Consider the following 14,101-nt stretch of genomic DNA (forward strand, 5'->3'; position numbering starts at 1 on the left):
TGTCTGTATTTTAGTCTACCCTAACAATGTTACTGTATATATTTATGACCAATTTCACTTTATTCTTCACACTCATTGAAAGTCTAATATTTTGAGATTAATACTGTATGTAATGCGCACAAATTCAAAAATACATCAGCCAATTCAGAAGAGGAGAGAGAAACTTTTGAGGGAGCTTACTTTTTAAGGTAGCTTTTGAGACCAGAGGCAAGGATGGAATAGTCAGGAATCCACTGACGACAGTAACCTGCCGTTCCCAAAAATGCTCTCATTTGGCGGGTTATAGTTTAAAAAAAAATGTTTTAACCTTTATTTAATTAGGCAAGTTAAATAAAATATAGGACAAAACACGCATCATGACAAGAGAGACAACACAACACTACATAAAGAGACCTAAGACGACAACATAGCATGGCAGCAACACATAACACAGCATGGTAGCAACACAACATGGTAGTAGCACAAAACAGGGTACAAACATTGTTGGGCACAGGCAACAGCACAAAGGGCAAGAAGGTAGAGACAACAATACATCACGCAATGCAACCACAGCTGTCAGTAAGTGTCCATGATTGAGTCTTTGAATGAAGAGATTGAGATAAAACGGTCCAGTTTGAGTGTTTGTTGCAGCTCGTTCCAGTCGCTAGCTGCAGCGAACTGACAAAAACAAGCGACCCAGGGATGTGTGTGCTTTGGGGACCTTTAACAGAATGTGACTGGCAGAACGGGTGTTGTATGTGGAGGATGAGGGCTGCAGTAGATATCTCAGATAGTGGGGAGTGAGGCCTAAGAGGGTTTTATAAATAAGCAACAACCAGTGGGTCTTGCGACAGGTATACAGAGATGACCAGTTTACATAAGAGTATAGAGTGCAGTGATGTGTCCTATAAGGAGCATTGGTGGCCGAATGGTAAAGAACCTCTAGCCACTCGAGAGCACCCTAACCTGCCGATCTATATCCATAATCTAGAACGGGTAGGATGGTCATCTGAATCAGGGTTAGTTTGGCAGCTGGGGTGAAAGAGGAGCGATTACGATACAGGACACCAAGTCGAGATTTAACTTTAGCCTGCAGCTTTGATATGTGCTGAGAGAAGGACAGTGTACCGTCTAGCCATACTCCCAACTACTTGTATGAGGTGACTACCTCAAGCTCTAAACCCTCATAGGTAGTAATCACACCTGTAGGGAGAGGGGTATTCTTCTTACCAAACCACCTGAACTTTGTTTTGGAGGTGTTCAGAACAAGGTTAAGGGCAGAGAAAGCTTGTTAGACACTAAGAAACCTTTGGTAGTTGGTGCGGGGCAGTCTGAAATAGACTTAACTCTAGCATTGGTGAGTGAACGCTGACAACAGGAGAGGTGATGACCCAAATACAAAACCTAAGATTGGCACAGCTGTAATTTATTTTTGGATGTCATGTGGCCTTTGTGTGCTAATGTTTGTAATACCGTGGTAACATACTTAATGTGTCTTTCTCTGCTCCTAGATGCCACCAAGATGTCATCCATATAATGCAAACAGGTACTGACTATCCTTGTGCACTCAAACAGAGAAAAATGTGCTACAGAGATATATTACAGAAAACGATTCTGCCTCCGGGTGAACTGATGACAGGATGGTAACTGGGTTGTGTACCACGGGATTAACTGGGATTACCACATTATTTACAGATCTCAGGTCCTGAGCCAGACGCCACTTATTTCTTAACAGGAAAAATGGGTGTATTGCAAACACTTTTTGGTTACAAAATCAAATCAAATTTTATTTGTCACATACACATGGTTAGCAGATGTTAATGCGAGTGTAGCGAAATGCTTGTGCTTCTAGTTCCGACAATGCAGTAATAACCAACAAGTAATCTAACCTAACAATTCCACAACTACTACCTTATACACACAAGTGTAAAGGGATAAAGAATATGTACATAAAGATATATGAATGAGTGATGGTACAGAACGGCATAGGCAAGATGCAGTAGATGGTATCGAGTACAGTATATACATATGAGATGAGTAATGTAGGGTATGTAAACATAAAAGTGCATAGTTTAAAGTGGCTAGTGATACATGTATTACATAAAGATGGCAAGATGCAGTAGATGATATAGAATACAGTATATACATTATATTAAGTGGCATTGTTTAAAGTGGCTAGGGATACATTTTTGATCAATTTCCATCAATTCCATTATTAAAGTGAGCTGGAGTTGAGTCAGCATGTTGGCAGCAGCCACTCGATGTTAGTGGTGGCTGTTTAACAGTCTGATGGCCTTGAGATTGAAGCTGTTTTTCAGTCTCTCGGTCCCTGCTTTGATGCACCTGTACTTACCTCGCCTTCTGGATGATAGCGGGGTGTACAGGCAGTGGCTCGGGTGGTTGTTGTCCTTGATGATCTTTATGGCCTTCATGTGACATCGGGTGGTGTAGGTGTCCTGGAGGGTAGTTTGCCCTCAGTGATGCGTTGTGCAGACCTCACTACCCTCTGGAGAGCCTTACGGTTGCGGGCGTAGCAGTTGCCGTACCAGGCGGTGATACAGCCCGACAGGATGCTCTCGGTTGTGCATCTGTAGAAGTTTGTGAGTGCTTTTGGTGACAAGCCGAATTTCTTCAGCCTCCTGAGGTTGAAGAGGCGCTGCTGCGGCTTCTTCACAACGCTGTCTGTGTGGGTGGACCAATTCAGTTTGTCCGTGATGTGTACGCTGAGGAACTTAAAACTTACTACCCTCTCCACTACTGTCCCGTCGATTTGGATAGGGGGGTGCTCCCTCTGCTGTTTCCTGAAGTCCACAATCATCTCCTTTGTTTTGTTGACGTTGAGTGTGAGGTTATTTTCCTGACAAGCAGTATACCCAGTGCCAGCTGTGATTGAATAATTGGTGTAATCCCTTCTGGCGGGAGTTTCTTCTTGGGATCAACATTAATTACAACTGGGCTGGCACTATCAGTCCATTTTCATTGGAATGTTCTGTCCATAAGGTTTCTGGCAACTGAGACAGAATAGACTGGGAGGCAGTGTCAGAACCCCACTCCTCCTGGGGGAGTGGTTCAATTTGCCTACTTACACATTGGTTCAAGACCTCATCGTTTGGGATGTCAACGAAAACTCCATTAGGGGTACAATAAATTGTAGCATTAAGTTTAGTCAACAAGTTAAACGGTTGAGTAGGTGAATACAGAAAATCATGTTCAACATTCAGTGGTCCTATTGAACAGGGCATGGGTTTTGTTTCAAAATGTATTACCGGGGTGGAGGGAATCCCATAAGTGTTTGGTTAGGGGCAGGCCAATTCCGGTTCCACCAAAAGTGGATGCAATGGCTCCCGTATCTACCAACATAGGAATTTATTTTCATTGTATTTTTACCATAATGTCTGGGCCAGATTGATCTACATTAACCTGTGGATATTGTTGTGTTAAGGGTGTTGTTTCCCCTGAGGGGCATCCCTATTGTGGCTGGTTATTCCTTTAATTCTTGAAGTAGGCTCTGAGTAACTTGGCAATTACATTTTTAGTTGGAAGGTGTTTTAAAAGCATAGAACATTTGCCAATGTTTGTCTGAGACTTTATTTACATGCAGGCTATCCAATTCCTGTTAATATACTCTTCCAACACTATTTTTCACGTGATTGTAGGTAAACCAATCCCTACTATCAGAGACACAATGTCAATCAGTTTCCTTAGACCCTCTGAACCAATTTCCTTAAGTGTTACTGTGCTGCCATTGATCAATGTTAACTCTGGATCAATTTCCTTAAATAGTCAGGATTCTCTTCATGTTGTAAAGTACACTAAACAAAAAATATAAATGCAACATGTAAAGTGTTTCATGAGCTGAAATAAAAGATCCTTAAAAGATCCTGATCAAGAAGCTGATTAAACAGCATGATCATTACACAGGTGCACCTTGTGCAAGGGACAATAAAAGGCCACTCTAAAATGTGCACAATGCCACAGATGTCTCGATGCAATTGGCATCCTGACTGCAAGAATGTACACCAGAGCTGTTGCCGGAGACCATGTGTAACCATGCTAGCCCAGGACCTCCACATCTGGCTTCTTCACATGTGGGATCGTCTGAGGGGCGGTGGGGGTGGTGCTGAGGAGTATTTCTGTCTGTTATAAAGCCCTTTTGTGGGGAAAAACTCATTCTGATTGTCTGGGCTTGGCTCTCAAATGGGTGGGCCTATGCCCTCCCAGGACCACCCATGGCTGCACCCCTTCCCAGTCATGTTAAATCCATAGATTACGGCCTAATGAATTTCTTTCAATTGACTGATTTCCTTATATGAACTGTAATGCATGTCGCATTTCTATTTTTGTTCAGTATAGCTAGCTAGATGTGTCATTATCTCCATTAGCTATACATCCTGCTCTCGCATGAAAACATGCATTGAAAAAATATCTCTCAATATTAGCCCACAATTTCTCTGACATTTGTCTCATAGTTTTGAGCAGGAAAGAAGTGGAGACTACTTTCAGGGACCAGTCAAATCACAACAAACGGTGAACAGCGGGGAGGGAGAGGGGATAAAAGATGGTTAGAGAGAAATCAACTATACAAGAGACTACTTTCAGGGACCAGTCAAATCACAACAAACGGTGAACAGCGGGGAGGGAGAGGGGATAAAAGATGGTTAGAGAGAAATCAACTATACAACCACTAGGTGTAATCGTATCCCCACAAATCAAATTGATTTCAACAGTACTTGACAGAGTTCACTGGCTTGATGCACTGCTGTAAAATGTCACTATTGCATATGATTTGTATATTAACCAGTGGCGGTTGGTGCCGTTAAAGATAAGGGAGGACAACAACAAAAAATTCATGCGCATGGCCTTATTTCCATTACAGCATATTGGATGACTGTCATTCATATTCCATTCACCCTGTTCAATATAACAGTGATAGGTTTAGGCTACTACATGATAACTCATGAGGTTGTTACAACCTAGCCTATGAATGAAAGTTTACAACGTAGGTGCACACAGGTGGAGAGACAAATGTGCACACTCTTGCTTGCATCTAGCTGATATAAGGTGTAATAATAAACAGTTGCAAACAAGAGTTTCTATTGGACAAATTCTGGTATTTTTATCATTTAGTTTCGTTTTTCAACAGAAATCGGCGGAATGAATACACCCCTGATCACGCGTAAACACAGTTCACTTTCATAGCAGCCACGTTGTATTCCTTCTCGCATCCATGCCCTCTCCTCCTCTCACCTTTTCCCTTCACTTGAAGACTTCAATGCACAACACATCAGTTGTATGTGACCTGTTGAAAAAACCTTTCCAAGCCAAACCGCTACACACAGCCTACATCGTTATCACCATATTACCTAAAGTAACATCATAGTCAACAATCATGCAGTAACGTTAGTAATTATGACATATTCCAAAGGACGTCCTCCAACCTAACGTTAGTGTACAGTCAGTAAGCAGTTTAGCACTTAAACCGGCGGGCCCCGGTGGCAATAAATTAGTAAAACCCAAAAGCTTACCTTGACTTGGAAGAGTTACAGTGTTGTGTTTGATAGTCTTAGCCAGCTAGCTAACATAGCATCCCTCTGTTTGAGCAGGGTGTTTGAGTAGGCTAAACTAGCTGGCTGCATTTGCTAGCTAAGTAAGTGAAACTCTCTCTCTTGCTTCTCCTTCATTTTGGAATAAATGAATTTGTTCAAAACTGTTCAACTATTGTCCTTCTCTTTGAGTCAAATTCTCACCACATGTTATGCACTGCAGTGCTAGCTAGCTGTAGCTTGTGCTTTCAGTACTAGATTCATTTTCTGATCCTTTGATTAGATGGACAACATGTCAGTTCATGCTGCAAGAGCTCTGATAGGTTGGAGGACGTCCTCCGGAAGTTGTCATAATTACTGTGGAAGGGGGTGAGAACCATGAGCCTCTTAGGTTTTGTATTGAAATCAATGTACCCTGAGGAGGACGGAAGCAAGCTGCCCTCTGGTTACACTATGGTGCTACCCTACAGAGTTCTGTTGAGGCTACTGTAGACCTTCATTGCAAAACAGTGTATTTTAATAAATTATTTGTTGACGTGAATATATTTATAGTTTTATCTAAAAAGGATAACTTTAAATGTTTTACTATTTTTATGAAATTCAATGAGGAGGATGGTCCTCCCCTTCCTTCTCTGAGGAGCCTCCACTGTATGAAACAACAATCCCCAAGATTACTTTCTTGCTAATAAGTTGATAAATTGTGTCCCTACCCCAACATTGCCGTGTTCATATGTTATTCAAAAACGAACATCTTGCATGATGCTAGCTAAATAGTTAGCTAGCTACACTGAGCATGAAAGTTTGCTGTACAGTCGTGGCCAAAAGTTTTGAGAATGACACAAATATAAATTTTCACAAAGTTCGCTGCTTCAGTGTCTAGATCATTTTGTCAGATGTTACTATGGAATACTGAAGTATAATTACAAGCATTTCATAAGTGTCAAAGGCTTTTATTGACAATTACATGAATTTGATGCAAAGAGTCAATATTTGTAGTGTTGACCCTTCTTTTTCAAAACCTCTGCAATCCGCCCTGGCATGCAGTCAATTAACTTCTGGGCCACATCCTGACTGATGGCAGCCCATTCTTGCATAATCAATACTTGGAGTTTGTCAGAATTTGTGAGTTTTTGTTTTTCCACCCGCCTCTTGAGGATTGACCACAAGTTCTCAATGGGATTAAGGTCTGGGGAGTTTCCTGGACATGGACCCAAAATATCGATGTTTTGTTCCCCGAGCCACTTAGTTATCACCTTTGCCTTATGGCAAGGTGCTCCATCATGCTGGAAAAGGCATTGTTCGTCACCAAACTGTTCCTGGATGGTTGGGAGAAGTTGCTCTCGGAGGATTTGTTGGTACCATTCTTTATTCATGGCTGTGTTCTTAGGCAAAATTGTGAGTGAGCCCACTCCCTTGCCTGAGAAGCAACCCCACACATGAATGGTCTCAGGATGCTTTACTGTTGGCATGACACAGGACTGATGGTAGCGCTCACTTTGTCTTCTCCGGACAAGCTTTTTTCCGGACGTCCCAAACAATCGGAAAGGGGATTCATCAGAGAAAATGACATTACCCCAGTCCTCAGCAGTCCAATCCCTGTACCTTTTGCAGAATCTCAATCTGTCCCTGATGTTTTTCCTGGAGAGAAGTGGCTTTGCTGCCCTTCTTGACACCAGGTCATCCTCCAAAAGTCTTTGCCTCACTGTGCGTGCAGATGCACTCACACCTGCCTGCTGCCATTCCTGAGCAAGCGCTGTACTGGTGGTGCCCCGATCCCGCAGCTGAATCAACTTTAGGAGACGGTCCTGGTGCTTGCTGTACTTTCTTGGGTGCCCTGAAGCCTTCTTCACAACAATTGAACCGCTCTCCTTGAAGTTCTTGATGATCCGATAAATGGTTGATTTAGGTGCAATCTTACTGGCAGCAATATCCTTGCCTGTGAAGCCCTTTTTGTGCAGTGTTTCCTTGCAGGTAACCATGGTTGACAGAGGAAGAACAATGATTCCAAGCACCACCCTCCTTTTGAAGCTTCCGGTCTGTTATTCGAACTCAATCAGCATGACAGAGTGATCTCCAGCCTTGTCCTCGTCAACACTCACACCTGTGTTAATGAGAGAATCACTGACATGTCAGCTGGTCCTTTTGTGGCAGGGCTAAAATGCAGTGGAAATGTTTTTGGGGGATTCAGTTCATTTGCATGGCAAAGAGAGACTTTGCAATTAATTGCAATTCATCTGATCACTCTTCATAACATTCTGGAGTATATGCAAATTGCCATCATACAAACTGAGGCAGCAGACTTTGTGAAAATTAATATTAGCGTCATTCTCAAAACCTTTGGCACGACTGTACACCACGGTACACCACAAATTAGTTTACATTTGCTAATGTTAGTTAGCTATCTACTAGCCAATATTGCTACTCTGATGTACAGCAAACTCTTATGCTTGGTGTCTGCTAAATGACTGGGACATTTTGGAGTACACTTTTATGGATCTGTTAGACACATAAATGCATCTATGTATTTTCTCTGTAAACTGATTTGCATTTCTGCGGTGAGGTGGGGCTAACTAAATGAGAAATGGCAATCCAGGAGAAATTGAAGTACAGCATACTTTGTGATATCAAATGCCTTCTTTTCTTACATTTTAAGATTGGGTATGCAACCAAGCTCACATGAAACATGCAGGACCTTCAAGTTCTTCCACGCCGATCTCAAAAAACTATTTCAGTATGGACCTCGCTTTGTGGACGGGGGCATTGTCATGCTGAAACAGGAAAGGGCCTTCCCCAAACTGTTGCAGGAAAGTTGGAAACACAGAATCTTCTAGGATGTGACTGTCTGCTGTAGCATTAAGATTTCCCTTCACTGGAACTAAGGGGACTAGCCCAAACCATGAAAAACAGCCCCAGACCATTATTCCTCCTCCACCAAACTTTATAGTTGGCAATATGCATTCGGGAAGGTAGCATTCTCCTGGCATCCGCCAAACCCAGATTCGTCCGTTGGATTGCCAGATGGTAAAGCGTGATTCATCACTCCAGAGAACATGTTTCCACTGCTCCAGAGGCCAATAGAGGTGAGCTTTACACGACTCCAGCCGATGCTTGACATTGCACGTGGTTAGGCTTGCGTGCGGATGCTCTGCCATGGAAACCCATTTCATGAAGCTCACGATTAACAATTCTTGTGCTGACGTTGCTTCCAGAGGCAGTTTGGAACTTGGTAGTGAGTGTTGCAACCCGAGGACAGATGATTTTTCTACACTCGTCGGTCCCGTTCTGTGAGCTTGTGTGGCCTAACACTTCGGGGCTGAGCTGTTGTAGCTCCTAGATGTTTCCACTTCACAATAACAGACCTTACAGTTGAGCGGGGCAGTTCTAGCAGGGCAGAAATTTGACGAACTGACTTGTTGGAAAGTTGGCATCCTATGAAGTCACAGCCACGTTGAAAGTCACAGAGCTTTTCAGTAAGGCCATTCTACTGCCAATGTTTGTCAATGGAGATTGCATGGTTGTGTGCTCGGTTTTATACATCTGTCAGCAACGGTTGTGACTGAAATAGTCAAATCCACTAATTTGAAGGGGCAATCAGAGGTTAATCCCATCCTCTCTGACTCTGTCTCCCATACAACCTCCATGTGTAATTTCTTATATGTCTTCCCTGTAAGTGTGTCCTATATCTCTGCTACTAGCCCTCTTGAACTCCTATCTGGACCTACCAGGCTGCCATTGGGTGTTCTGACAAGGGCATATTCCAGGGTACACCATAAGCTTTCCTTGCTGACCTTAACTGCAGATACAGAAAGTATGAGGATCCTGGCAGGGAATAGTAGTCTTTAATATCTTGAAATGTGCGCAAGCCAATCTCACTATAAATGTCCTTCAAAACATAAACATCTTTTGAAGACCACGAGGCCTGTGTGAAAGGATGTCCACCTGTCAATAAATGGATATAACGGATGGAATTTTGTCTGACCTATGACCTTTTCCATCCTCTTCGATATATTCAAGGAGTTCAGAACTATGCTGCCAAACCTAAGATATTTTCTATCATCCCCAGCAAATACTAACTCTTCTAGTCTATGTGGTTTAACCAGAGCAGATTCAATAGCTCTCCAAGGTAAAACTGATTGACGGTCCAGCCACACTTGTAATGCTCTTATTTGAAAAGCTGAATAATAGAAATTGAGATTCGGAACAGCTAATCCTCCTGTGCATTTCGACGCAGCAAAGTAGTGAGTTTGATCCTAACCCACTTTCCACCCCATATAAAGTTATGCATGTGCTTCTTTTATAAACGTTGGAGGTGGTGACAAAGGGATCATGAAAAATAAAAAGTTAACCCGGGGCAAGTTATTCAGTTTCACTGTGATAACTCTGCCCTGTAACGATATAGTTAGATTAGACCACCTCTGCAAATCTATAAATATCCCCATTCTAACCGGTCGAATGCCTTTTCAGCATCAAGTGACAAAACAGTGCAGTCATGAGGTAAATTGTAATGTCAATAACATGCAGTAACCTGCGTACATTATCTGCAGCTAATCTCCCTATAACAAAGCCAGTTTGGTCATGGTGTATTAACTTACCAAGAGATCAATACGCATGGCTTATACTTTTGCACACAACTTTGCATCCCTACAAAATCAGGGAGACAAGGTGACATTCATGCGGGTCTTTTCCCTTCTTCAGTAACAGAGTAATTAAAGCAATGTTCTGGAGTGACCCAGTCTCAATTGCATAATTAATGGAGTCCAAAATCAGGGGACCAACTTTATCCCATAGAACCAGATATAGTTCAGGGATCCCATCAAGCCTGGGAGATTTCCCTTTTTGTAGAGTCCTGACCACATCCCCTAGCTCTTCTAAGGTTATGGGTTGTTCCAGCAGCTCACTGTCTAATAAATCCAATTTAGGTAAAGCCAAATTTTGCATAAATAATTTGCACCATTGCATATCAAGTGTAGCTTCTAAAGAGTAAAGGGCACTATAAAAACGTCATGTATTGCTTTATGCTCTGTGACTACTTGCCCATCACTTGAACGTAATAGCATTAATTGATGCCTTAGAGATTGCTTGCTCTGCGGCTGAAGCAGAATGAGTCTAAGGTCTGTCCCCATCAAAAATAATTTTTCTGTTTAGTTCACTGCATAATAAATTAATCTTTTTGCAATGAGTGTGCATTGAATTTGCCTCTCAATGCTAGGAGTTTATTTGATCCGTCTGCTCTTTCTCCAACGGTCAACCTCCGCCTCAATCTCTGTGTATCGCTTATTCGTGGAAGAGTTTCATCTAGAAGAAAATGCTATACAATTGCCTCTGATAAAAAATTTAGTTGCTTCCCATAATGTCTAAGGACTTTCACACTGCTCCCTATTGATTACCAAAAATTCCTCCAGCTGTTGACTAATCTGCGTAGTAAATCTTGGGTTCAACAACAAATAATGATTGATTGAAAAGCCATCTACGAACTCAAGGATACTTATTAAAGAGGGTTATTGTGCACATCACAGGAGAGTGATCAGATATAAAAATGAGCAACATCTCCAATGTTGATATATTTTCGATCAGTGAAGGTGTGACAAAACTATAGCAAATTCTAGAATATGATCTATGTCGAGAAGAGTAAAATGAGTTAGCTTTGACCTGGTCCTTATGAATCCACCATAGGTCTATTAAATTCAGTTCTGTAATAAATGTTCTCAGAGCAAGGGAGCAGGAAGAAAATCCTGACTATTTGAGGATCTTTCTGACGCTGGGTTAATCGTTGCATTAAAATCTCCCCCCACCATGAGATGACCGTCATGGAACTGTAGCAAAAAGTCGCTGATGGAAGCCAAGAACATGCTGTCATATTCATTTGGGCCGTAAATTGAAACTAAAATAAGTGTTGCATGATTCATGGTTGGAGGTGGCGACAAAGTGATCATGAAAAATAAAAAGTTAAACCGGGGCAAGATATTCATTTTCACTGTCACCTATACATAAACAAATCGCCCCCACAATAATCATTTCCTGAGAGCTCAACAGAGATCTGGAGTTTTCTATCCACCGAGATCAGTACTCCCTTTTGACTTATTTGCAGCACATGAATGGGCAATTACTTTATAGCGTCTGTTTTATAATCTGTGCTCATCTTTATCCAGCAAATGAGTTTCCTGAATCAATGCAATGGATACTTGCGGTGTAGATATTCGAAACATCATGTTTGATTGGTGCATTCAAACCCATTAAATTAAAGCTCACCACATTCAAATCAGTCATTGGGATATGTACATTAGATTGTGTTAGGATTTATGTTTATACATTATGGCCCGCTACCATATTGTTTGAAGATGAATATTGTTTTGTTACACACACACACAAACAATGCAGGTGTGTGTATGTGTGTAAAGACTGAGCAACATAGAGTGACTTGCTACAAAAGCTGTGGTCAATCTGGAGAGGGGAGGGGTGCATATCTCCAGGCCAACCAGGGAGGGTAGGACACTGGACAATACCATATTAGGAACTGTTTGAGTGTAGCATCTGGGGAGCGGAACAAGACAGATCTAATCTACCCAAAGACCAGATGCGGACACCTGCGAGCACCAAGGGACTGGGACAAGTCTGAGTGCCAGCGATAGGCTGAGCAAAGTTTAAACCACGCTCAGCCTCTACTGTGATAGGCCAACGGATGGCTGTCATAGTATAATAACTGTTGTATGCGCACATTCCAGAGTTCTCTGTTTTACCCTGCGCGGTGATATAGTGAACCCGTATATACGAAAATTGCATTTGCCATTTATTGCTTGCATTAATTAAACATAATTAAAGAAAGTTAGCAGACCTTGCTTTTTATTTATCCTGATACCGGATTCGATTAACGCAGTGCTTACAATTGACATCAGTGAGTAGCGGGCATGGCTGTGAAAGTGGAACAGTAGCTGACCAAAAAGATAACAAAAACAACGCATGTACTGTAATGACTAACTTAGGCATGAAGTATTGACAAAAACAACTACAGTATATACAACAAAAAGTGCAAACCGCCAGGGTAGGTTCCCTAACGTTAGCAAAACACAAAATGAACTCAAGAGTTGTGGCTTTTCTTTAAGATATCCTAATGTTGTTTGTTTTTGTATGCAGGGCAAACAATTGGCTACATGTATTTCACATTTTCGCAATATCAGAGCTTGCCATATTGGGTTACATGAGCTTCTGTGGCCAACTCCCCATCCAGCCAGTCACTATTCTGCACTGTTAGAGTTAAGGGGGGGTGTCACAATATCTATCATTTTAACCACATCTGCCGTAAAATACTTTGCAGTAAAATATGTTGAGTTTTGGCCACATGAGAGAAAAATGGAACCATTCGCACAATCATCCTAAAATCTCATTAGAAATAAAGGGATGTTAATTTAATTACATTTGTTTTACAGTAGCCTAATGTTATACTATGCTATTATATTCACTACTGTTATGTTGAATACTCATTATGTGATCATGCTTTGATCTAACTTTATTAAACGAGCACAATTCACCAGAGTAGCCTGTTCTCTATGAGTAGAGCAGACTGCGGGATTCTCTACTTTGCGCACACATGCGCAGAAGATTTGGGACCTTTAGTTATCGGGAAGAAAGGTCTGGAAGCCACTCCAAACAGAAAATGGGGTGGTGTGAGAAATTGAAATTGAAATTGGCTCTTTTCAGTTTGCTTTTACCTTTTTACTATTATGTTTAAACTTTTCTTTTGTCATTTTCACTTTACAATGACCTTTATTCATTTTCACTTAACAATTTCATTGTGGTGCAAATCATGCCCACTGTTATGAAAATATTAATGCGTCATTTTTGCATTTACATTGAGCATTTAAGCATTGCCTTTTCAATCTGGCACTCATCATTCTCTATAGAAATGGGTCTTAAAAAATACCCCAACAAATTTAAATTCCAGTGTGCAGGTCGTGCTTATGCTTATGAAAGGTAAGACAAGTAAAGGGAACATATACAAACAGGTGAAAAAAATATATAATAATAACGTGACAAAAGCAAAACACAACACACACAGAATGGGTAAGATGTACAGTTTCATTCCAGTTGACCTTCAATGGTTCTCTTCATAAAGAGGAAGAGGTCATTGATCAGACACAAACCCTAATCCCACTGATTCTCCATGTTCTCAGTGAGTAGTGACCATTTGTCCACAAATTGTTCTTGCTTTAACGTGAATTTAAAACGTACTTTTTTCCATTATGTAATTCTTAGAAATGACATCCACTCCGGCAATGAGAAGTATGTGTAACAAATACCATTCCATCCTATCTAGCACCATGTCCAACTTGGGTCTAAGAATGGCTAACATAGAATCTCTGGGCAATTGAAAACTCAAATAATTAATTCTGAATGAAAATTCAGACAATGTTTGGCTAACGTTACCTTATCAATCCAGTATGACAGTCTCTGTTAAACTAATGCCAGAAGGGCTAGACCATTTTTTTGTTGGGTGTGCTTGACACACAAAAATACTTTCTTAATAAAAAAATGTAAAATGTGAAAAGGCCGGGGTGCCCTGGGGCTCATAACATAAAAAAAGA

Source organism: Salvelinus namaycush, chromosome 2, assembly GCF_016432855.1.
Source record: "Salvelinus namaycush isolate Seneca chromosome 2, SaNama_1.0, whole genome shotgun sequence".
NCBI classification, from domain to species: Eukaryota; Metazoa; Chordata; class Actinopteri; order Salmoniformes; family Salmonidae; genus Salvelinus; species Salvelinus namaycush.